This window comes from Pteropus medius, unplaced genomic scaffold, assembly GCF_902729225.1.
Source record: "Pteropus medius unplaced genomic scaffold, Ma_sr-lr_union100, whole genome shotgun sequence".
In the NCBI taxonomy this organism is placed as follows: domain Eukaryota; kingdom Metazoa; phylum Chordata; class Mammalia; order Chiroptera; family Pteropodidae; genus Pteropus; species Pteropus medius.
In genome coordinates, this window is record NW_024352785.1 from 2,633,458 (window position 1) to 2,656,826 (window position 23,369).

The following is a 23,369-nucleotide window of genomic DNA, read 5'->3' on the forward strand; positions in this document are numbered from 1 at the left end:
CTTTCTGACAGAGTATCATCGAAGATGCTAACAAGCCAGTAACTAATGTGTATTCATAGCATTATGTAGTGTGATCTATCAATACATTAATCTCTTTGAAATTATTTGTGTCACTTTTAATTTTGTAGTACATCAGAGTGCTTAGAATGTAGGGCAAACTCCTGCATGTTGTGATACTTTAAAGTGTGGGCTAAAATATATCTATAATAAATCTTATGCTATTTAATGTTTTTATTTATAAATTTTTTTATCTTGTCAGACATATTAAACATCATTATAGTCTGTTTTCAAATATCTTAAGTTCTTATTGATTGCTACAGTTAAAAGAAAGAAGAAAAGAAAAATAGAAACCAGATGGTTTTGTTACAGTCTAGCCCCACAAAACAAAATCAAACAAAAGTATTGAGATAAACAGAATTAAAAAAAAAGTGTAAAATATCAACCTTCCCAACCCACACATTCTAGATATCCTAGTTTTACCAGAGGTTTCTAACAAAACAGCAGACCCTGAGAAAGTGCAATCCAGAAGGAAGCCAACAACGTCTCCCTCATCCCCCCTCAGTGGCTGTGGCACATGCACACAAGCCCTTTCGTGACTTCTTCACATATGCTTTCTGGTTTATTCAGTGAACAAGCACCAAATCACTGGAGATTTTATGCCCAGTGACTTCTCACCAGGCAGATTCTAATTTGGCAGTGATTCTGAGGTTCTCCTGGTGAGAAAGCTGTTTCTGGCAGAAGTTCCCTCGCTGATGGAGAGAGGTATTTCCGCCCATGGTTCTGTTCTCTTTAGACCAGGCCTGAGATCACATCTGTTCCTAGGGCTATGAGCCCAAGGGACCTCTGAGCAAAGGATTACTACAGAGAACTCTGAATTTTCTGGTTATATGCAATCCTCTCCCCTATGTCAAAATGAATGCTTCTCATTGCCTAAACACCCTGAGAGGTTTTCTTTTTTTTTTTTCTGGGCATGAAATTTTACCTAAGAAATATAAAATGACATTGTGTGTAGGAGAAAAGAGGACGAATTAGACTGTGGCATTTCATGCCATGTAGAAAAGGTTGTAGGCACACCTTTCCTGAGGTAATGTGAATGAAAAATCATCAACAAGATGTTTTAGAAATAAAGACAATAATAACGAAAAATTAAGAATAAATAAAAAATAGCTGTGTTGTCTATAAAAATTGTTCTCCGTATAATAATTTTAATCATACAAATATTCTTAAGTAACCTATGAAAATTAGAATGTATGAAATTATTTCTTATGAGTGCTGCTAATTTCTCTAACACTAACCCCACCAACATGTCCTCTATTTATACCTGTACATGTCGAGCACTCAATAGAAATTCCTGGCTTTATTTAAACAAAAGTATTTGTAAAGTAATATCTTCATAATAAGAGAAAATTTTTAAAGTTTTTTTTTTTTTTCCAAACTGTAAGGATATATTTATCTCCAACGGTTAGTAGCACACAGTATTTCTAATCAAATTGTTGCAAATATTTCCAATTCTCCATTCATAGTTGTATGTTAGATAAGTAAATATTCCTTCCATTTGACTCCATTAATAATACTTTGAATTTTCACAATACCAGGTATGGAGCTAAGCTGTTCTTTTGAGACCTCAACATAAATAAGAAACCACTTGAGGCATACTCTTTTCAAAGATGGAGACAATAGTTGATGTCATCTCTTTGTATGTGTCATTTAAATAGTTTCGTACAAGTGTGAAAGAAAGAAATATTTCTGAGAGAAATGACAAAGAATTGGCTGTGTAGTATGTGTGTGCTGCCTGTGGCTATTTTACAAGGAAATCTACCAGCTCTCAATAATGTGAAAATCTTGAGAGAGGCTGTGGCACAGCAAGTCACTGAACCAGAGAAATTCAATTTGCCTACTGTAAAGTATGTTTTGTCTGTCTCAGAAAGCTCTAATTCATTCCAAAATTACTTTCTAGAATCAGTCACTCTGGCCAAGGAAGGGTGTCTGGAATAGGACGGAATACACTGGCTACAACTGTCAAACAGCATCCGATGCCTCTTTTCACTCTTGGGATGTGAACAACAGATCTACCTGGAGGTCACTGATCTCTCCATGTTTTAGATCTATGTGTATTTGTGACTGAATAGCCCTTAGGTAACTTTTATCTTTGAACTACATTTACTCTAATAGTGCCAAGGGAGAAATTGGAAACAGAGAAGATGGTTAGGTTAATGATATGTGAATGGGTAAGGAAATATATTTCTGCTTGAATTTTGTGAATCCTACATTATTTACACATAGCTTTGAATGTGCCTGGGGAATTTTGAACTAGCACTCATAATACACACCTTAGTGGTTTATCATTGGGTAAATAAACTAACAGTTCATATAAACTAACTCGAAACTTAATTTTTCCCCTAAATTACATAATTAACTATATGTCATCAAAACTTAGCAGATTTTGTCAAATATCATGTCTTTGCTATCTCTAGAAATCATGATAGCAACTCACCTATAGTAATATTATTAATTTAATCAGACACTTTAATAGCTATTATGGGATTTTTCATAATTTTTGAGTCATTACATAAATATCACACCAAAAGTAAAGTTTAATGTGATTGTTGGGTCCTATGTCCAAATTTATAAGTAATAAGGAATCTTAAAATTATCTAAAGATTATATATAAGACTATAAAGATAGGGACTTGGCAAATATTTTTAACATTTTGGTAGTTGTTTTAAACTAAAGGTACTTTTATATTTCAGTATTTGTAGCCAAATGTAAGAAATAGTTCTATAATTATTTTAAGTGTTTACTAATAAAATGCAATGATATTACAATTTTTATTGTCATTCATAACCTTTAGTATATAAAAAAATTCCCTGGACGACCTGTTTAAAAAATGTAGATATGGGACCCACCCTTGAAGATACCAGTCCACTGTGTTGGAAGCAGATCTTGGCACCACTAGTTTAATGAGCAATCCAGTAATTATGATGCAGGTGATTATTTGAGTACATTTGAAGGGGGAAAAAAATCCTGTCACACAAACATCTAAAAACTATCTGTGAACTATTTTTAATCCTTAAAATATATGCAATATAATAATATTTTAGTTACATTGACATCTTTTATCAATTATAAAATTGAAATATTTTATAATATTTGGAGAGATAAGAACAGTCAACAAAGAAAAGGCTACAGCTTAAAAAAACAATACATTAAAACAAAGAATTTATTTTTCTGACAGAGGTTAATTCCTTTGCCTTTTTAATAGGGAAATTTTAGATTTGTAGTGGTGTAGGCAATTCTTGTTATAGAAACCCAACTGCACAATTTATTTCTCGACAACAAAATCTCAAAGTAATCAATAATTTTGATCTATCATTGGTAAATAATCTGTTTCTTGATTATATTCTCCAATTTGAGCAGCATGAAACTGTCAAGTATTCTACATTTCTTTTTAAACAAAATCAGGTATCCTTTATTTTTCTCAGCTCATAACTGTGAAATGAGCCTATGCATCTAAGAAGAAAAATAAGTTTTGTTTTTACTTATTCTAAAAATGAAAAGGAAGTATACATGCTGGAAAATTATTAGCACAACTGTGTATATTTTCCTGGCAAAATAAGTCCATTAGTATTTGTTCAGGTCTTTTGTTTTTATTTTTTTGTTTTTGTTTTGGTTTTGGTTTTGGTTCAAATTAATTGCTACTTTAAGTACTTTATATGGTGGAGGATGTGCTAGTCAACTTGCCGTGAGATGGTTATGTCAGTAGGAATCCTGCTTGTGTGCTCTTCCAAGTTCCACTAGAGCCATTCCAAGATGACATGTCATATACGTTTTTTTCTACCTATTTCTAAAGGTTGGTTAGCAACTGTGAAAAGATATTACTTGCTTTTAGGGTCTCTATGGTAACAACAGGACTTAGGAATAGAGAAGGTTTTACTTATGTGCTTAGTAAGTCACACTGAAGCCCATTCTGGCAAATTTCTCTTGAGCTCCTGTCCTGACCACTTATCTTATCTTCAATCTTAGAAAAATACCCAAATTGAAGCACTATAAAAATCTACCTTATGAGAAATAGAGTGGGAAAGAAACTAGTTAAAATTGAAGTGACCTACCTAGAAGTAAAAAACAAACAAAAAACTATTGCTAAAATTAAAAATAGGTAAATGTTTTTACTTTTGTATTTTTGGTTTGTTTGATTTTAACAGAAAACTAGCCATTGTAAACATTTCTTTAGAAGGAAGGTACAAAAGAAAAAGATTAGCTTTTGGATTAGATTTTTAAGTTGTCTAAAACATAAAGTTGATTGAGTTTAGAAAATGTCTTCATCCCAAGCCATATTCATAATAGATATTAAATTTATATTATAATAGATATTTATTATAATAGATATTATATTATTAAAAGAGAGAAGCTCAAAAGAAATAAAATTTACCTGATCATATTTGCTTCTACAATTTTGTAGGGTTCAGAACAAGCCCCCCCAAGATGTGCCTCAGTGGTATGGGAATTATTTTGAACTGAGGTCAACCTAGACCCTGCTCCGCATTTAACTATCTAGAAGAATTTAAATTAGGAGACTGCCCACAATAAGTTATCACCAGAAATGACTTTTTACCTTTCCACATGGCAGGATTAACTAATAATTACTGAACATGTGCTCTCTCTATAATTACTTTCTGAAGCCCCAGTACATAACCACATCCCTAGCTTAGAATGTCTTATATACCTCAATTTCCTTTTCCAGACCTAAACCTCTCATGCATGTGGGGTCTCTGACTCTCTCATGTATGTACAGTTTCTACACATAGGTATGTGTTGAATTTTGTTATTTTCTCTTGTATTCTGTCTCATGTCTATTTAATTATTAGAGTAACCGAAAGAACATTGAGGGTTCAGAAAAGTTTCTTCCTCATCCATGATTCCAAATGGTTTAAAATGTGATTTCAATTATTTAGCTATTTGAAATTTTTAATGCATAGTCATATAAATACACAAAAACTCAAATATTTAAATAAATGTTTAATTAGCAGAATTTGGTTATTCTAATGCCTATTAAGACTTATCTTCTACCACTTGCATCCTTGCCTCCTACAACCTCTTTAATAAAGAGACTTGATTTTTGAAGCACTGGGACTCAGTTTGAGACTGAGAAAATGCTTAAGTTTTGGGAGCCTCTCGTTTCTCATCTATAAAATGAAGGACTTCTATTACTTTCTAATATGCAATGCAGCTTTAAAAATATATGTATTTTTTGTGATTTCGTGAAATATCACTGAAAAAGAAATCTTTGTATTCCAGCCAGGGTAGAAAGCAACTATTTCATATTGGTGGGAAATTATCTCTACAGTGGCAATTTTAGGTTATCTACCTTTTCCTAGTGAATTTATTCTCTAATTTTTCTTCACTTTGTAATGTCCCTTTTCTGTATATTTTCCTCTCAGGAGGGAAAAGAAAAAGAGACGGGAGAATGAGAAGAAGGGAAAATGTAAATGTAATGGAAAGAGTAAGTGGAAGAAAAAGAGAAAAAAATTCTTGCTATTTAAATGTTTTTAAATAACTGGTAGATTTAAAAGATTATAACTTGTTGTTTAATTCAACCTTAGTATAAGTCCTGCATTAGAAGAAAAATCCTGGGTTGAGATATTAAATAACATAATTTCGATGAGGACTTATAAAGCCATTTAAAAAAACATGCAAAATTATCCTATTGCAATGAAGTTTTGATTTCTGGAGTAGTTTCTAGACCTGATTTTAATAGATGACCATGTCTATACTTTTCTTCTATTCTTCTTTCTGAACTTCAATTTAAATGAGAAAATTAGCGCTCAGTTAAATTGATTTAAAGTGATCCCTTTGATGTTAGGTGATAGCATAAAAAGAACACAGATAGTTATTAGTGTTTATTCTAATATGTTCCATCTTTCTTATGAATGCATGACTATAATTGCCCTTTGAATTGTCAGTTCAAAATAAAAGTTTTCTGTCTTCCTCAATGATAGATTTTGAAAATAAGAGACTACATTTTTCAGTGTCTGGGATAGTAAACAGAATTTGTCTTTAATGATTATTAAAGAAATGAATTAATAAAATAATAGCCATTTTTATAAACCATTACAAATTGTTAAAATTCAGTTCAGATTATTAGATAAGTGATGTTAACAAAGGTGTGTGTTGATTATATACCTTCTCCATTTATTTTACTCCTCCACAAACTTGTTGGTGGAAGTAAAGTATATTTGAAGTGTTACATATTTCGTTAGAGTCATTTTTTAAAATAAAATTATGTATATATAATTCTTACTATTAATTTTTAAGATGATATCAGCAAATCTATAGAGAAAGCTAAGCATCTAAAAAATATAGAAATACAACATGCTTTCCTTATAGTTTTGTAATCGATTCTTAAATGAAAAGTATAGAAAATTTTCTTTTAAAAAAAGCGTTTTTCCCCAAGAATAAGAGAAAATAAGTGAAGTTAAAATGTGTGCATAACTTTAGGATTGTATAAAATCAGAAGTCGCATATGTCACCACACAAGAATTTTTTCTCTGTGTTTATTTATACTGTTACGTTATTGTGTCAATACTCCTTATTGTTTTAGAGTGTACTGAAGACATTTTACATACGCCACAGAGAGTGAGAGATGTTGAGAAAATAGCAAATCTAATATCTCAGAAATTAAATTACTAAGAAGTTTGTTTCATTATATGTCCTGCTCCTTCTTTCAAGAGAATACAGTCAATGATTACAATAAACAAATTCTCTTCAGTCTGTGCCACAGAGTGTTATTCCTAAGTCCTTGATTCAATACTGACTTGAAATTCCAGCTCTGATTTTTAATAGACTAAGAAATGCATTTTTCTCCAGTCAATCAAATTCATCTTATTTTTTACTTTTATCTCTCATTCACTAATTTTGCTTTTTGAATTCTGTAAGAGGGATAAAAATCTCTGCCTACAGTTTCTTTTGAAATATAATTATGACCTTAGATTCTAAATGTGTATTGCCCACTAACTTTTATGATGTCTTCAATAGAATCTGAGCAAGATTTCTAAGAGATCTAGTCATTCATTTGCATTAACTAAGTAGAGTCCAAAACACTCATTTTCGTTTTGAACCATTTATTATAAAAAAGAAATTAAGCTAATAAAAGTAATATTTTTATCGCTTTTAACATCAGTATGTCTCACTCTTTTATTCTTTTCTACTACCTTTCTTTCTAGTGATTAAAAAAATCATTTTAAAAGGCACCTTCAAAGCCAAACATTAATGATCTGAAATAAAATGAAATATTAATAATCTGAAGTCTTCCTTTAAAGCCTTCATTCATGGCATGTTACTTTTCTTTTGGTGGATAATAGAGACCTACTGAACCCCCAAAGTACTTGACCTTCATTTTCTCAAAAAGCAAATAATCACTAAATTTTGTTATTTGGGGTTTAAAAAAAATACAGTAGCCCTTCTAGATATTTTAGTCTTTTTTGACTTTTGACAGTGCAATAAAGCATATAATTCAGCTTCCAGAACAGTAACAGAAGATTAATAAATATTGTGAATTAATGAATAACATATCAAATAAATATCCTACTATACTCATCCTCCATTCCAGAGGAATTTTAAAAAGTCATCAATGCCTGCTATTTAAAACATTTTACAATGTAAAGTCCTCAAAGAATGGATTCTAAAAGTAGTCCTTTCATTATAGTTGAGACTGTTGGCTTAATCTTGCCCTTTCCAGAAAACATACTCTAAATTTTGAGCTCTCATATCAAGTGAGGTGATTTGTTTGTTTGTAATCTATCATTTCTATTGCTTATTTGGCTCTTTCAATTAGTAGGTATGTGAAGAACAGCAAAATGGAAAGAAAGCCCCACTAATAAGCTGTCTGTAAAAAAGCAGGGCTATTCTTATGTCTCTACTGGAAGAAATCTACAGGAGAGCTTTCTAGGTATCAATCAAGTCAATACAGTATGTATGCAATTTTCATCATTATATTGAGAAGCAATGATATTTTTATAGCAAGTGTAACATATACTTTTTCTTAGTTTACAAACATTCATTCAGTAGGAAAGGAGGGTTTTGAAAGTTACTAAACATGAACACTTACTTGCTTGATATATTGAGATCCTTCACTAAAGATGGAGTTCCGTTTATTAGTATTGGTGACATAATCTTTGGTAGTTTTTTCCATATTGCTATCCACTGATTCAAATGACAATAGATATCCTCGTCTCTGAGAGGATCACTCCCCCAGTTCACAGCTCTCAGTAGATTTAGACTGCCTTTGTCTTATGTAAGGACTAACGGGTTTCATTCCTCACAGAGTACTTTCTACTTATTAGTGCATGGTTGGTTGCTGACTTGTCATTTGGAGCCTGGATATTATATTTTTTTCTAAGAATATGTTATAATCTAAGTAAGAGGCAAAATACCCTTCACAGAAAGAAACATCTAGCCCTTCAGAAAGATTTAGACATGTTATCTAAGACTATTCTCTTCTGTCTTTCAATGATCTTCAAGACATATTCTTCTTTAACCTCTCTGTTTCTGGGCTTGCATTCAATCAGCCCATCAAGACACTTTTCTTTTTTCTATTTGTTTTGTTAGGCACTTGATATGTCTTTTCAGCCTACAAAAAAAAATAATAATCTCCTTTATTGGGACATTTCCTCTTTGCCAATTTCTTTTGCTAGATTTTTTCTCCTATTCTCTCATCTGGAAATATTGCAATGAATGTTGAATTCTATAAACTGACCCTGTTTATATTTATTCTCTACTTTGTGAAAATTTTATTTGACTTTATTTTCTAAATTTTAATTGGCTTTTATAAAACTTGACTACATTATTTTAGATTTCATTAACTTATTTCTTTCTAGTTGTTTCTTATTAAAAATAACATACATTTATACTTTCATGGACATGGAATCTTTTTTCTCTTTAGGAGAATATTAATTGTAGTTTTTAAATTATCTTTATTTCATCTGATTTCCTGTCTTAATATCTCTCTTGCATTGTCTTTATTCAAATAACCAGAGGTTCTTGGAGACCTGTTTATTTTTTTTAATCAATATGCTATTTTTAGAAAAGTTTTAGATTCAAAGCAAAATTGAACAAAATTTACAGAGTTCCCATATGCTCCCTGTATACATGCACAATCTCCCCTACTATCACCATTCTATAATAGAGTGGTATATTTGTTACATGTGCCTACTTATTTTTTAAAGTGAGGTTCTAAATATTAGAATCTGTATGTATAGTATATAAAGACTGGTAGGCTTAATGCAAAATAATTGGTTGAATAGCTGAGTTTTTCATTGGCGACTAAAATGCTATTCCTATATGTCTTTTCTATAGAGTTCAGTTTCTTCAGAAAAGTACCCTTCCTGGGTACAGACTTAAGCAGTTGTGTTTTATAACTGTGCTGGGGAAGAAGCCTGGCCTAGGAGTTCTCATCATTTGTTATGTAGACAAATGGAGCATACCTAGAGGCAATAAATCCCATGTTGTCTAACCTAGTCAAAGCCAGATGGAATTAGCTGAAACAAAGTAGCTGAGATTTTGGGTTTGTTTTGAGGCATTTTCATGCAATAACATAAATATAACTGTACACAGTAGATGGAATAATGCTCTCAAAGATATCAGGTCCTAATCCTTGAATATCTGCAAAAATTGTCCAGTAGTGTCCTGATCAGTGTATGCATATGAAGAAACAAAGGCTAGGGAAAGACCAACAAATGAATTAGAGAGAATTATACCTGATGCCATTCTCCAGCCAAAATAGAAAATTCATAATTCAAGGTAGATTACTCAGAAGCATTTTGCAGCAATAGAGAGAATAAATGCTGCCTTGATTCCACTAAACTAAACAAAATTAAAACCTAGACCCAAGAGTATCACTGCTTCCAAATAATTTAACTGTGAACCTTAAGAAAGCTCAAGAATTTTTGTAAGGATATAAACATATCTAAGGCCCTGCAAGTAAAAATTCATAATGCCTCTCAGTCAAGAAAACATTACCAGGCACAAAAAGAAGCAGGAAAATATGACCTGCTACAAGAAAAAAAAAAAAAAGTCAATCAATTGTAGTGGATCTGGAATTAGCACAGACATTAGAATTAGAAAACAAGGACATAAGTTATTATAAATGTATTAAATATGTTTACGCAGTTAAATAGAAATAAAAAAAGATAAAAAATCCAAACTGAACTTTTAAAAATAAAAAGTACAATTTCTAAGGTGAAACATATATTGAATGGAATTAACAGCAGGTTAGACATGGCAGAAGAAAGGAACTTGAACACATAGTAGAATAAACTATTCAATGTGAAACAGAGAGGAGAGAAAAGGATAAAAAAATGAAGAGAGCATCAGTGAACAGCCTAATAAACACGTAACTGGAGTTCCCAAAGGTGAAAGAGAAAAGCGTGAGGAAGAAAAATATTTGAAGAATAATGGTAAAAATTTGTCAAATTTGCTAAAAAAAAAAAAAAAAAAGATTCAAGAAGGTTAATGAACCCCCAGCACAAAACACAAAAACACTGAACACTAAACCAAAGCATTCCATATTCAGAAACAAGGACTTAAAAGTATGCAGAGAGAGGAAATTTGCATACACGGTAACAAAGACAATGATAACAGCAGATTTTTCATCTGAAATTTTGCAAAAAGACTGTAGAGCAACTTCATCAATTTACTGGAGGGGAAAAAAAGCCCAACAAAACAAAACTAAAAACTATCAACCTAGAGTTCTGGACCAAGCTTAAATAGTATTCGAAATTGAGAAAGCCAGACAAAGATAGTAGAAAAAAAGAAAACTCCAGGCTATATTTCTCATAAATTTAGATATGAAAATTCTCAATATTAGTAAATGAAATCAAAATATGTATAAAAATAATTTTACAATAAGGATATCTGAAATTTACTCCAGGTGTAAAAGACTGGTTCAACATTTCACAATTAATCTACAATATCAATGTAATCTACAATGTTAATAAGCTATTAACAATCTAACAGAAAATGATCAATTAATATAATAAGATGATCAACTGACACAAAAAAGCATTTCATAAAATTTAATACCATTTATGATAAAAATTATCAGCACACTAGTAATAGATAATCTCCTAATCTGATAGAAAACATTTCCAAAAAATCTCTATAGTTAATATCTTATTTAATGTTGAATAGCTGAATGTTTCTTTTAAGATTGGGAATAAGGCAAAAATTTCCTCTATTATCACTCTTTTCCAACATAGTATTGAAATTCCTTGAACATAAGGCAAGAAGAAATAAAGGGCATGTAGGCATACATATAGGAAAAGAAGATGACATAATTTACAATTACCTGTATAGAAAGTCCCCGGAAATATTATATATATATTTCAGAATAAAAAATATTATAAGGGATAAAGAAGATCATGTCATAAAGACAAAAGGGTAAATTTATCAATAGGGTTTACAATCCCAAATAATTATGCATATAATAGGAGGTTTTCAAAATACATGAAACAAAAAGATAGAATTACAAAAAGTTATAGACAAATCTGTAATTATATCTGGATAATTCGAAACCTACTCTTGTCAGATTTATCAAGAAAAAGTGAGAGGATAAATATTAACAAAATCAGAAATGAGAGTGTTAATATCACTATACAGATACAGATTAAAATATAATAAGGGAATATTATGAACAATTTTAAGATAATAATTTGATAATTTAGATACAAATTAAAGCTTATTAAGTAAACTATTTAATAAGCTATTAAATAAACTATTAAATAAACTAATAGTTTATTTCTTGAAATAAACTATTAAAGCTCAATATATAGATAACCTGAATAGCAGTATGTAATTTAAATAAATTGAATTTGTGCTTAGAGACTATCTCACAAAAAGAACCACATGCTCAAGTAGATACAGTAATAATTTCCAACAGTTAGAAAAAAAATACCAATTCTTCCCAAGCTCTTTCAGAAAACTGAAGAATTCTCTGAAGCCAATATTATCTTGATATTAGAATCATACAAACACATTAGGAAAGAAACAAACAAACAAACAAAAAACCCCTGGAAAATTCTACAAATCAATATTCTTCATGAACTTAGAGGCAAAAATCCTGAGCAAATGTTAGGACTTCATATCAAACAATATATAACAAGAGTAAAGCATCATGATCTAGTGGAATTTATTCTAGGTTTTTAAGTTTGGTTTAATATCAGAACCATAATGTAATTCAGCATATTAATAAACAAAAACATAAAAGAGAAAAAATATTATCTCCATAGACCCAGAAAAATCATTTGACAAAAGCCAGTAATAATTCTTGATAAAATTATCAGCAGACTAGAAACAGAAGGAAACTTTGTTAGCCTGATAAAGTCGCTTTTGAAAAATTGCAGCTAATATTTTACTTAATTATGGAACACTGAGTGCTTTCCTTCTAAAATCAGGAATAAGACACAAGTAACCACTCACTTCATTTCTATTTAACATTATCCTAGGAGTTCAAGTCAGAGAAATAAATAAATAGTAAATAAATAATAATAAATTCATATTAGAAAGGGAAAAGTGAAATTGTCTTTATGCACAGATGGTATGATCATCTCTGTAAGATATCTGATGGAATCTCCAAAAAAGTTATCAGAATTAATCAGTGAGCTTAGCAAGTTTTCAGGATACAAAATTTTATTTCTATATACTAGTAAAGTAAAATCAGCTATAATTTTTTTCAAAAAAATCAATGCCATCTGTAATAGCAACAAAATTATGAAATATTTAAGGATATATCTGACAAAAGATGCGCTAAACCTGTTAACAGAAAACTATAAAACACTGCTGATGAATTGAAGAACTAACTAAATGAAAAGATATACCTGGTTTATGAGTATAAAAATTCAAGATCTTTAAAATACTATGTCTCCCAAGCAAAAATTCATATAATAATGCAAAAGACCAAAAAAAGACAAAGCAATTTTAAAAATGAGAACTGGGAAGACTAATAAAGTAGTCCTTCAAAATAAACCCAGACAAATATGATGCATATCGACTATTGTCAGAATATTATTTGTGATATGAATTGCAAAGGTAAGTCAGTGGAGAATAGATAGTTTTTAACAAATTATATATCCATATGCAAATAATGAACTTTAAATAGATTCTGACACCACATACAAACATTCACTCAAAATAAATCAAAACATAATGTAAATTTAAATCTATACTATTGAAGTTTGGGTTAGGAAAACCCTTCTTAGATATGAGTCTAAAACAAGATCCATTAAATAATGATAAATTATAATGATTCAAAATTTAAAGATTCTTTAAAAGACCCTATTAAATGAATGAAAAACCAAGGCAGAAACTGGGAGAAAAGTATCTGATAAACATATATCTAATAATGGATTTAAATCTAGAATATATGATGTTAAAACCTAATAAGAACATTAATAATTGAATAAGAATTGGGCAAAAAGATTAGAACAGACACTTCGAGAAAGAAGATATCCAGATGTTTCACTTCACTAGACCCTAGGAAAATGCACATTAATACTACGATGGAATATCATTACATATGTTAGAATGATTGTAATTAATAGCTGACAATACAAGTGCTGGCGAGGATGTAGAGAAACTGGAATTCTCAGACTTTTCTGGTAGGAATGTAAAATATTATAACCACTTTTGAAAACAGCTTAGCAGTTTCTAAGAAACTTAAGCGTATGCCTGCTATATAACCCAGTTAATCTAGATATTTAACCAATATTTTTTTAAAAAGTATGTTGTTAGAAAGGCTTGTACAAGAATGCTCATACTAGCTTTATTTGTATATAGCTAAAAACTCGGAACATCCCAAATGTTGGTCAGCAGGGGAATAGATAAACACATTGTGGCATATCTACACAATGGAATCCTATTCAGCAATTTAAAAAAATAATAATACCTAAAACAATGTGAATAATTCTTGAAATAATTATAAAGACACACGAGTACCCTCCAAATATATGCATATTTGTATCTTTTGTATATCTTTTTTATTTCTGTATAATTTCATTTATTAAGAATTTTAGAAAATACAAACTAATCTATAGTAACAGAGAGATCAGTGGTTACCTAGGTCAATGAGGATGAGGTAGAGGAGATCAGGGAAGCAATTACAAAGCACATAAGGAAACTTTTGGGTGTCATGAATACGTTCACTGTCTTGCAATAGATTCGTTGGTGTCTAAACGTGTGTGAGAAATTACAAACTTTAAATATGTACAGTTATTTTATGTCAGTTATACATCAATACAACCATTAAATTCAGGCTCAAGAGTTGCCCCTCCCCTATGTCCCACAAGGATAAACAAGATTAAAGGAGGATTTCACAATTGTGCATTCTAACTCTGGATCTTAATCTTTTCATCACTGAACTATGTCACTATACTCTATTACAGTCATGAAAAACTACACTAATAAGTACATTTTGGAAACCTTTAAGCCATGATTTCCTAGCAAATCACTCTTGAAAAGTGGAAACCTCACATCTGAAGGGAAAACTTTCTTCTCACAGCCCTTTTCATTTATCACTGTCCACTCACACAATGCAGTGCAGGGGATGGGCACAGCATTATGTTGAAGACTACAAGTACTTTCTCCTCAAAACACATCCCTATGGTTCTGTGACTGAAAAAAAAAAAATGAAAAGGCAATTGCTTTGACACTTATTTTTCTCTCTCAGGATATACAGACAAGAAAACAGGTTCTGTTCATCTTGGAGATTGTCTAGACATACTTGTACTGCAGTTCACTCTAAAGGTTAAAAAATATATATAGAAGTTTTATGATTGTCATTGTTTGTACTGCTTCCAAGATTTCAGTGAGTCAATTGGGCAGCCTACAAGCTTATGAGATTTATTTAAGTAAGGAGTACATGGTATTATCTGTCCTTTCAACCTCTAATGAGGAGATTTTAGCAGATGGGATCTAATTTATAACAAGGACCTACCCTTGATAATGAAACATAGCCTATTAAGAACTTACATAAACAAGGGCTATAACACAATGCCAAAACAAATCATTTTGACGTTTTAAAAATACTAGAGGCTTCTTCAAATATCATCAGGATTAAGTCATTTGGTGTTTCAAGTTCATATATGAATGTAGTTGCTGTCACTGTAAAAAATTGACTTTTTGTTTACTTAAAATTTGAAATGCCATGATTTGGTACTTGAAAAATGAGGCGGGAAAAATGAATGTTCTCTTGTTCCTGAAAAATGGTGATTTTATTAGAGTAAAGTAGGGAGGAGGAGAGAGCACTCATCAGCACTGGTAAAACAGTGTTTACACAGGAAGAAATATAACAATGGTCAGGTCACTGGGGACACTGGGAGCAGAATCACTTAGGGAGTTGATTACAACAGGAGCCAAGAATACAGCCTGAGCCCAGAGCTGAACCTCTTGGTCCCAATACACACGTTATGAATAAATGCATCTTAAGTAATACTCATATTTTATAGTAGCATGAGACTCCCCAGTTAGAATGCATCTGTTAATAATAAAAAATTTCCCTTCTGGAATGAGAGTTTAATAGTTCTTGTTCATGCTTTAAATAGGAGATCGTAGCAATAAATCAGCATTATGATTTTAGTAGGTAGTAACATAAGAAATATATTATTTCTGGCATTTAATTTGGTCAAAATTAAGTTAAAATATTCACTCAAAGGGACAGATTGATAAAGTAATAATTATAAGCATGTGATCTTAAGAAATTTTGTCATTTGTGCATTCTGGAAGTATCATTAAATTTAACATGCATATTATCTTTATTGTCATAATGAGAAAATGTTGAACTATTTTATTCAACTTCAGAAGCCAAGCATTTGCTTCAAATAAAATTGACCAAAATAAGGTTTATATACTTACTGTGTTTTACAACATGTTTTCATATATTCCTTTAATGGATATAATTGGTTATAAACATATGACAATAATTATTCAGTTAATTTTTTAAACATAAACACCTACATTTATGGTTTTAGACAGGTTAGTTTAATTTTAGATTTGTATGTCAATTTACTTAAATTATTCCCAATGCCATTCCCATTTACCTACATACACACACATACACAAAGACATATATACATACATATAAATGAATATTAAAATTACCATAGACAATTCACCTAATAAAATGCATGTAAATATAATGTAGACATCAAAATGCACTTATGAAACAAAAATACAGGTAAAATAATTTCAAAAGCTATTGGAAAGCAAGTTCTATATCTGACTTGTCTTTTATCTGCACCCATACATGATGCAATATATTGCAAAAAGCGGATTTTCAATAAGTATTCCTTGAATTAATGAGAATAAATTAGGGAAAGAATTAATAAAATAACTTGATGCTATTAAAGATAATGTTGTTAGTCTCATGTGCCAGGCTCATAACTCTCATTGATTTTTTCCAGGTCAGCACATATAGAACAGCCTCTTTTCAGAAAGGAATATACAGCTCACACTCTGAGACGCAGATAAGGTACACCCAATTAATCCTATGCTTCCCTATTTAACTTTAAGTTTCTGAGAAGTACTCTCTAGTAAGCTGAGAAATTATATTTATATTCTGATGTTATTGTTTGTTTTGTTTTCAACATTAATGGCTTTGGAATTTTACCAAATGCATTGTAGGACATATACTGATGCTTCATGGCATTTTCCACTAATTAACTTAACTGATAAATTACATTAACGGTTTATTTGCTGAGGAGCCTCACACCCCCTGATGTATATCCCTTGTTCATTGTAAACTATCTGCTTACTACATGTTTATTATTTACAAAAATGTTTTATAAATTTTGATTTAGGATTATTTTGTTTTCTAAGGAGAATGTCCAATGAAGCAAAACACATGTAGTTTTATAAAACCGTTCCAAGACCAGTATTTAACATATGTAAAGCATACAACCAAATGAAATAGTTTCACATTTGCTAAGAATAATATACATATACTTTTAGGAAAAAGTAAGTCACATCATGGCTTTAATGCTTTGTGCCAATCAAATTTACATGCTATTACTTATGAAATATGAATATAGAACCTTGTGAATAAATAAATGCTACATTAGAAATTGCGAGTTTTATAATGTCTTACTATTTGATAGTGTAAGTCCTCCAGCTTTGTTCTTTTTCCTAAAGATTCCCTTGATTATGCTGGAGTCTTTGTATTGCTATGTTACCTTTATAATCTGATAAATAATTACTGTAAAAGAAAAAATGTATTGAAATTATATATTATATATAATACATTATTGTGAAAAGAATTGTCATCTTTATAATATGAAGTGTGACATGTCATCAACATGATATATTCTTCCATTTATTTAGGTTTTTAATTTCCTTGAGCAATGCTTTTTTCACCTATTGATTTTTGACTTTTGAAGTTTTCTTATTTTCTTATCCAGGCACAAATTCATTTTAAATTTATGTTTTTAATGTTCTTTCGAAGAAGAGTTTTCTGTGTATGGCTGGCCATAAGGGCAAAAGACAAAAGTAGAACTGTCTTAGTTGCTTCAGTAAAATATAAATCTAAGTTGGAGGAGTCTAGGTCATATGCTCACATGATAACCACAAGAAAAACTAGAGAAGTGAGTTTCTGGTTTCTCCTCTTGAATTTGCCACTTATAAGGTAAAAATTTTCTGCGCAGCAGGAATGGTAAACAAATAACGTTCTTTTGAGGCCACGCATTTTAGATGGATTACAAATTGCCAATTTATCAGAAAAAATATAGTTTAATTTTAACATTAAATTTTGTTACTTTAGCTTTTAATATGTTCATGTAATGAATAAACTGATTTATGCTTTTTCATTAAAAAATAAATTTGTTTTTAAGAAGTCCATCTCTAGTCTGAAATCCTATATGTGATCTTTTAGGCTGAACTACAGGCAATTACAAAGCTTTGCCTGGCAGGTATCATGAAGGCAAGCTGCCCTCACCTCACCACTCTTGGTGTACAGTTCTTGAATGTGGTTTTCCAGAGGGAGCTGCAGTCAAGTACTCCACACTCCTGAGTCATGCTCAGGAGCATATTGGAATCCCTAGCCCAGGCACCTCTCATGCGAAGTCTTCTTATTGGCTGAGATATTGCAGAGACTTCTTTATTGGGTCCCTAGCTGAAGCATTCTCCTGCCCCCATGTACACTACATATCATCTGATTGCTGGCATGAGAAAACATGGAAAATCAGGGGACCAGCAAGTTTCTCTTTTGCCTCTTGTGTGCACTGTCACAGTAAGTAAATAAAGTTTTGATTGTCATGTTCAGTTGAGCTCATCATGCTAAATGACCACCTATACAACAGGCAATGCTATGGTTTTGTTTCCGAATACTTTTATTGAACTATTGTAAATGTATTTCTTACGATACTATGACTTTATAATGCTTAATTTGTTTATAATCGATCAATACTTTAATATAAATTATTTAGCAGATTAAATACTATACAAAATATTGTTTTGTTTAAATGAGCTAATGATGTTGTGTACTTACTATATCATATTGTACATCATTATCATGCAGAATGTTGGGCACGGGCATGGATAAAAGGAATATTTATAACCAAAATATGGTCTAGGACACAAACAGCAATTTTTTAAAAAAAAATTATTATTTTTTTAAACACCTACAGCACTTGCACCTGGTAGTTCAAGGTGGTCTCCCATCCAAGTACTAACCAACCAGATCTGACCCTGCTCAGCTTCTAAGATCAGATGAGACTGGGCACATTCAAAGTAGCATGGCTATAGACCAAATACCAATTCTTAAAATTGATAATATACTGATTCATTACTCTTGAAAATGATAAACAAAGTCATTGAGCAATAACTGAGAAAAAGATGATGGAATAATTATTAATCCCCATCCCCTATTGTTGAGGAAGTGGCAGAGATACAACACAGGGAATTTACACAGTTTTTTATTTATATGCACTATTTACTCTTGCATATACTAGTGCATATACTATTGTATCTTTCAGTATCTAATAAAATTTTTAATTAACCAAACATACTACTTAGCAATATGTGAAATAATGTATCATAATATTAGTGCAAATATAAACTTAAACACATATTTAAAAAGAGGGCCATTTTTTTAACACAAATTCAAAAAGCCAGATTTCTAGAAAAGGATTAAATGTCATTGTCTTTAATACTGATTTGATAAGATTCATTTCCCAATTAATGAGAAACGTGATTGTGGTAGAGCTAGTAATTAAAGACAAATGCCAAATGGTTATATTTTAGGTGTGAGAAATAGAGCTAGTAGAAAATTCTCAAGCTCTTTTTATTCAAATTGAAGAGCATTTAAATCGTTTAAATGACAAACATCTTTGTTTTTCATATACTATTATGATGGGTGAAATGTGCCAAATCTTTGTCAAGTGATAGCGTTACTATAAATTATCATTTTCTTTTAACTATACTTTCTGTGTAGTTGCAGAGTCCCTCTCTGGGATCATTGTATGGTATTCTTTTGTTCCAGCAAGTAGCATTATCCTAGGGTTTATGCCATTAGTTTTCTTGTTAATTTATTTTGTATCACAAATCTCAGGTTAGCTGTGAATCCAGGTACATTTTCTCTTGACCCCCTTACGTACCGTAAGCTTTTAAAAATGAGTTTTAATGAAGATTACTTAATGTATTTTGAATGCTTTCAATTTTAGACCTTCTACAGACCCAGAAATACATTTTATTTGTTTACACTCATTTTATGAAAATAAATAAGGCTATAGCTCTTAACTAGCATTCTTAAATTTAGACAATTTGCCAACAGAATTGTACTATTACTGTCAGTACAATAAGATTGTGTTCAGAAAAGATGGTTTTCTCAACTGTCAAATAATACCAAAACTAAAGTGTCCTCTTTGCTCCAGTTCTAAATGGCTATACTGCAATATTAAACCAACACTGTCATTCGTTTGGGCTTTGTGATTCTCGTTCATTCCTTTAGCATGTTAGAAACAATGCATTTAGGAACTTGCTTACACAGTAGCATTCATCTGCTTGAATCTGGGGGCGGGGTGAGGTTGTTTTGTTTGTTTTGAACATAAGCAATTTGAAATCTTTAGTTTAAAATAAAACTTCAACCACATTGGAGACAAGAATAATAAGTAATATTTCCTTTAATCATTATTCTCTTTGAGGAACTGATTTTGGAAGCGTTAGTTCTACATAATGTACAGATTGCCGTTTTGTCATTATCTACATAGAGAATTGGTCTATTTCATATCATATTGAATCAAAAAACACTTCATATGGAATGCTTGGAAAGTACATTAAAACATGTCTCAAGTGAGGGGATATTAAATAAAATCAAAAGCAATTTTGTAAATACAATTTATCAGTTTTGATGAATTATTGTATTTTATTAGTGTTATATATTTTTAAGGTTGTGCGAATGGTATGAAGTTTAAAATATAATTACAGATCAAACTGATGGCTAAGCTTTAAGTAATCTAAAATAATCTAAAGAAATAGAAATTTAACGTCAATGGACTATGAGATTAGTATTTTTCCTAGATTTCAAACAAATTTATTTGTATAGCGTCTGCTTACATAATAACTAGGATACTCAAATACATGTGAGTACAATTATGGTTTATCTTTTCTTTAAGATTCTCCATAAATCTAAATGAACTAGTAATATCGATTAACAGCTAGAAAGCCATTTATTTGTTCTGTCTTATAGAGATTTGACCTAAATTTTGCATCTTTGTTTTTCCAATCTGCTTATTTTGAGAACTTTAAATTATCCAAATTATTTGTGAATGTTGATATTTAACATATTTAAATTCCATTTCTTATTTTTGGTATTTTTTTACACTAGAAGTATCTTACCAAATAATTTTTGCTTCAATACTGTGTTTAATTTTTTCTCTTGAACTTTGACATTATTTAGCAGAAATCTGCATACCAGAAAATACTTCTTTGAAGAAAAATAAAATTAGTCATTAATAATATCTTAGAAAATATGACTCTGGTGAACATTGAAAGGATTTAAAATATTGGAAGACTGTCATGTAATCCTCTCCATTGTCTGATTTGGCCTCTAAATTTTAAGTTCTAGTTTTCATGAAGATGAGGAAGGAAGTCCAATTAGGTTCTCAAAATATGTCCTTTCCAAACAAGTATAAATTCATATAAAAATACAAATAATATTTATATAAAATATATACATATAAATATAAATTAAACTATGTATAATTGATAAATTTGAAGAAAATTTAAGGTCTGGAAAAAGTCAAAATAAAATGGAAATATTACTTATCATAATTTCAATGATGTGATTATGCCATTTCTGAAATTTATAGATTAGTTGGCATGCACAATGGAAAATAAAAAGTAAATGTATTTATTTTAGTTACTCTCTTTGCTATTTTTTTACTCTTCTCTGCAAAAAATGAGTTACCTTAAAAAATAAACTTCAGTCTACAGCTATGCGACACTGAATGTGCCAGATCTCGTCTGATCTCAGAAGCTAAGCAGGGGTGGGCCTGGTTAGTACTTGGATGGGAGACCATCTCGAAATACCAGGTGCTGGAGGCATTAAAAATAAATAAATAAACTTTATTTTAGATTTTATAAATAACGATTCTTTATCCATACATTTAATTGAATATCAGTAGTATGAAAGTGCAAGTACTATTTTGAATAAAAAGTACCTTTTTATCTAGAAAAAAAGAAAACTAATTTACATTTTATAAAAGTACAGTTGAAAGACTTTCTTCATTTAAAATTTCAAAGTGATTTCAAATGGTCTATAATATTAAACTTATAAAATCTAAGCTTATTTCAATCTTAAAATGTCAAATAGCTCAGAAATATCTTATTAGTCAAGTACTATACAATTAGTCTTCAAGGCAGACCAGTGTCTTCACTAGTTAAACAAATATTAGCACCATAAAGAAACACACAGTGTGTATAATTGACTTCAAGGTGTCAGTTGACTCAGATGTATTGCTACTGCCACTTTTCAGTTGATCTGCAGGTTAATGAATCAATCTTAAATTGCAAATTTTAATTCAAGTGTGAATAAAGAAGTCTGATTTTGTTTCTAACATCTCTTATATACCACTTCATTTTCTCTGGAGCTCACCTGTCTCCAGCTTTGGCACTTTTTCTGGTTAAGTAACTACTATAATGATCAACTCTGCATGGGCTTCTTTTAATTTTAGGTAGGCTCAACATAACAGAGGCTTGCTTGGGGGCCAGCGTGCACCCCTCTCTGGAGTCATGTATGTCCCAAAGCTCTCTTTTTGCCACAGAAGTTTGTAACTTCTCAGAACCTGGTTGTAGGCTGTGCCTGGGGGTGGAGTTGGCAGGGGGTTGGGGGGCGGCGGGCGTGCTATGAAGTTAATAGCTTGTGAGTACAATCATTTTCCCTTTTAGATCAGGAAAGTTGGTGGGTGAATGCTTTCTCTTCCTTCCTCCCTTGCTTTACTATGGACTTTCTTGGAAATCAGGAATTCTGTAGCCTTCAGAAGTCTCCTGAGAATCTCCAAGTGGTAGCAGATTAGTCCCACACCCACTTAATGACTTCTTCCTTCCTTCACTCCTCTCTTAATTCTGCTTGTCTGGTATTATACCTCTTAATGAACTAATAATACCTAAATTTATGTCTCAATTCTAATTTCTGACAGAGCCAGATAATTTAACTTTTCAGAGTCCTTTTTTTCTGTTTTAACATTCTCTTTTTAGGAACAATATTCCCAGGATAGAAAATTTAAAGTGCATAGTTTTGCTGTGATGATAGATCTTCTAAGTTACATCAATGCTATAAACAGATATAACCAGTATCTCAGAACTGATTGTTGTTGGAAATTCAGAATTCAGTTGCAAACAGATCTCCCTTTCTATCCATTTAGAATTCTGAGGAATATTCACTTTGACATCACTTTAATGCTAGACATTTAATTATACATTTGGAATAAAAATTCATTCTGTTCCACTTCATCAAACAGAAGAACTAAATATTTTCAAACTACAATTGTTTCAAATCATCAACAGAAAAGAAAATTATTTGGAAATCAAAAGTTTGAAATGACAGTGACATGAAATATAGTTCAAGAAGCTTCTTGGGATTAAATTAGTGAGTACACAGCATTAAAAAATGTAATGGCATTTAATCTTTAAAACCACTGATACTTGGGCAAGTAAACTTTAAAATAAATAGTGTTAGTCATTATTGGTAAATTTTGTAATAAATCATTTATATATGAAATATCCAGCATATGTTGGACTATGCAAACTGGCAACTGCTCTAAGTAAAAATTACCAAATGTTTTAGGGTTATTTCCTTTAATTAATACTGAAATTTATATTTGATGTTTGTG

The 23,369-nt window shown here is 30.8% G+C and overlaps 1 pseudogene; it reads left to right on the forward strand.

The window, feature by feature from the left end:
• Nucleotides 1-21,463: 21,463 nt before the first annotated feature.
• Nucleotides 21,464-21,582, forward strand: LOC120591002 (uncharacterized; annotated as a pseudogene).
• The last annotated feature ends 1,787 nt before the right edge of the window (nt 21,583-23,369 follow it).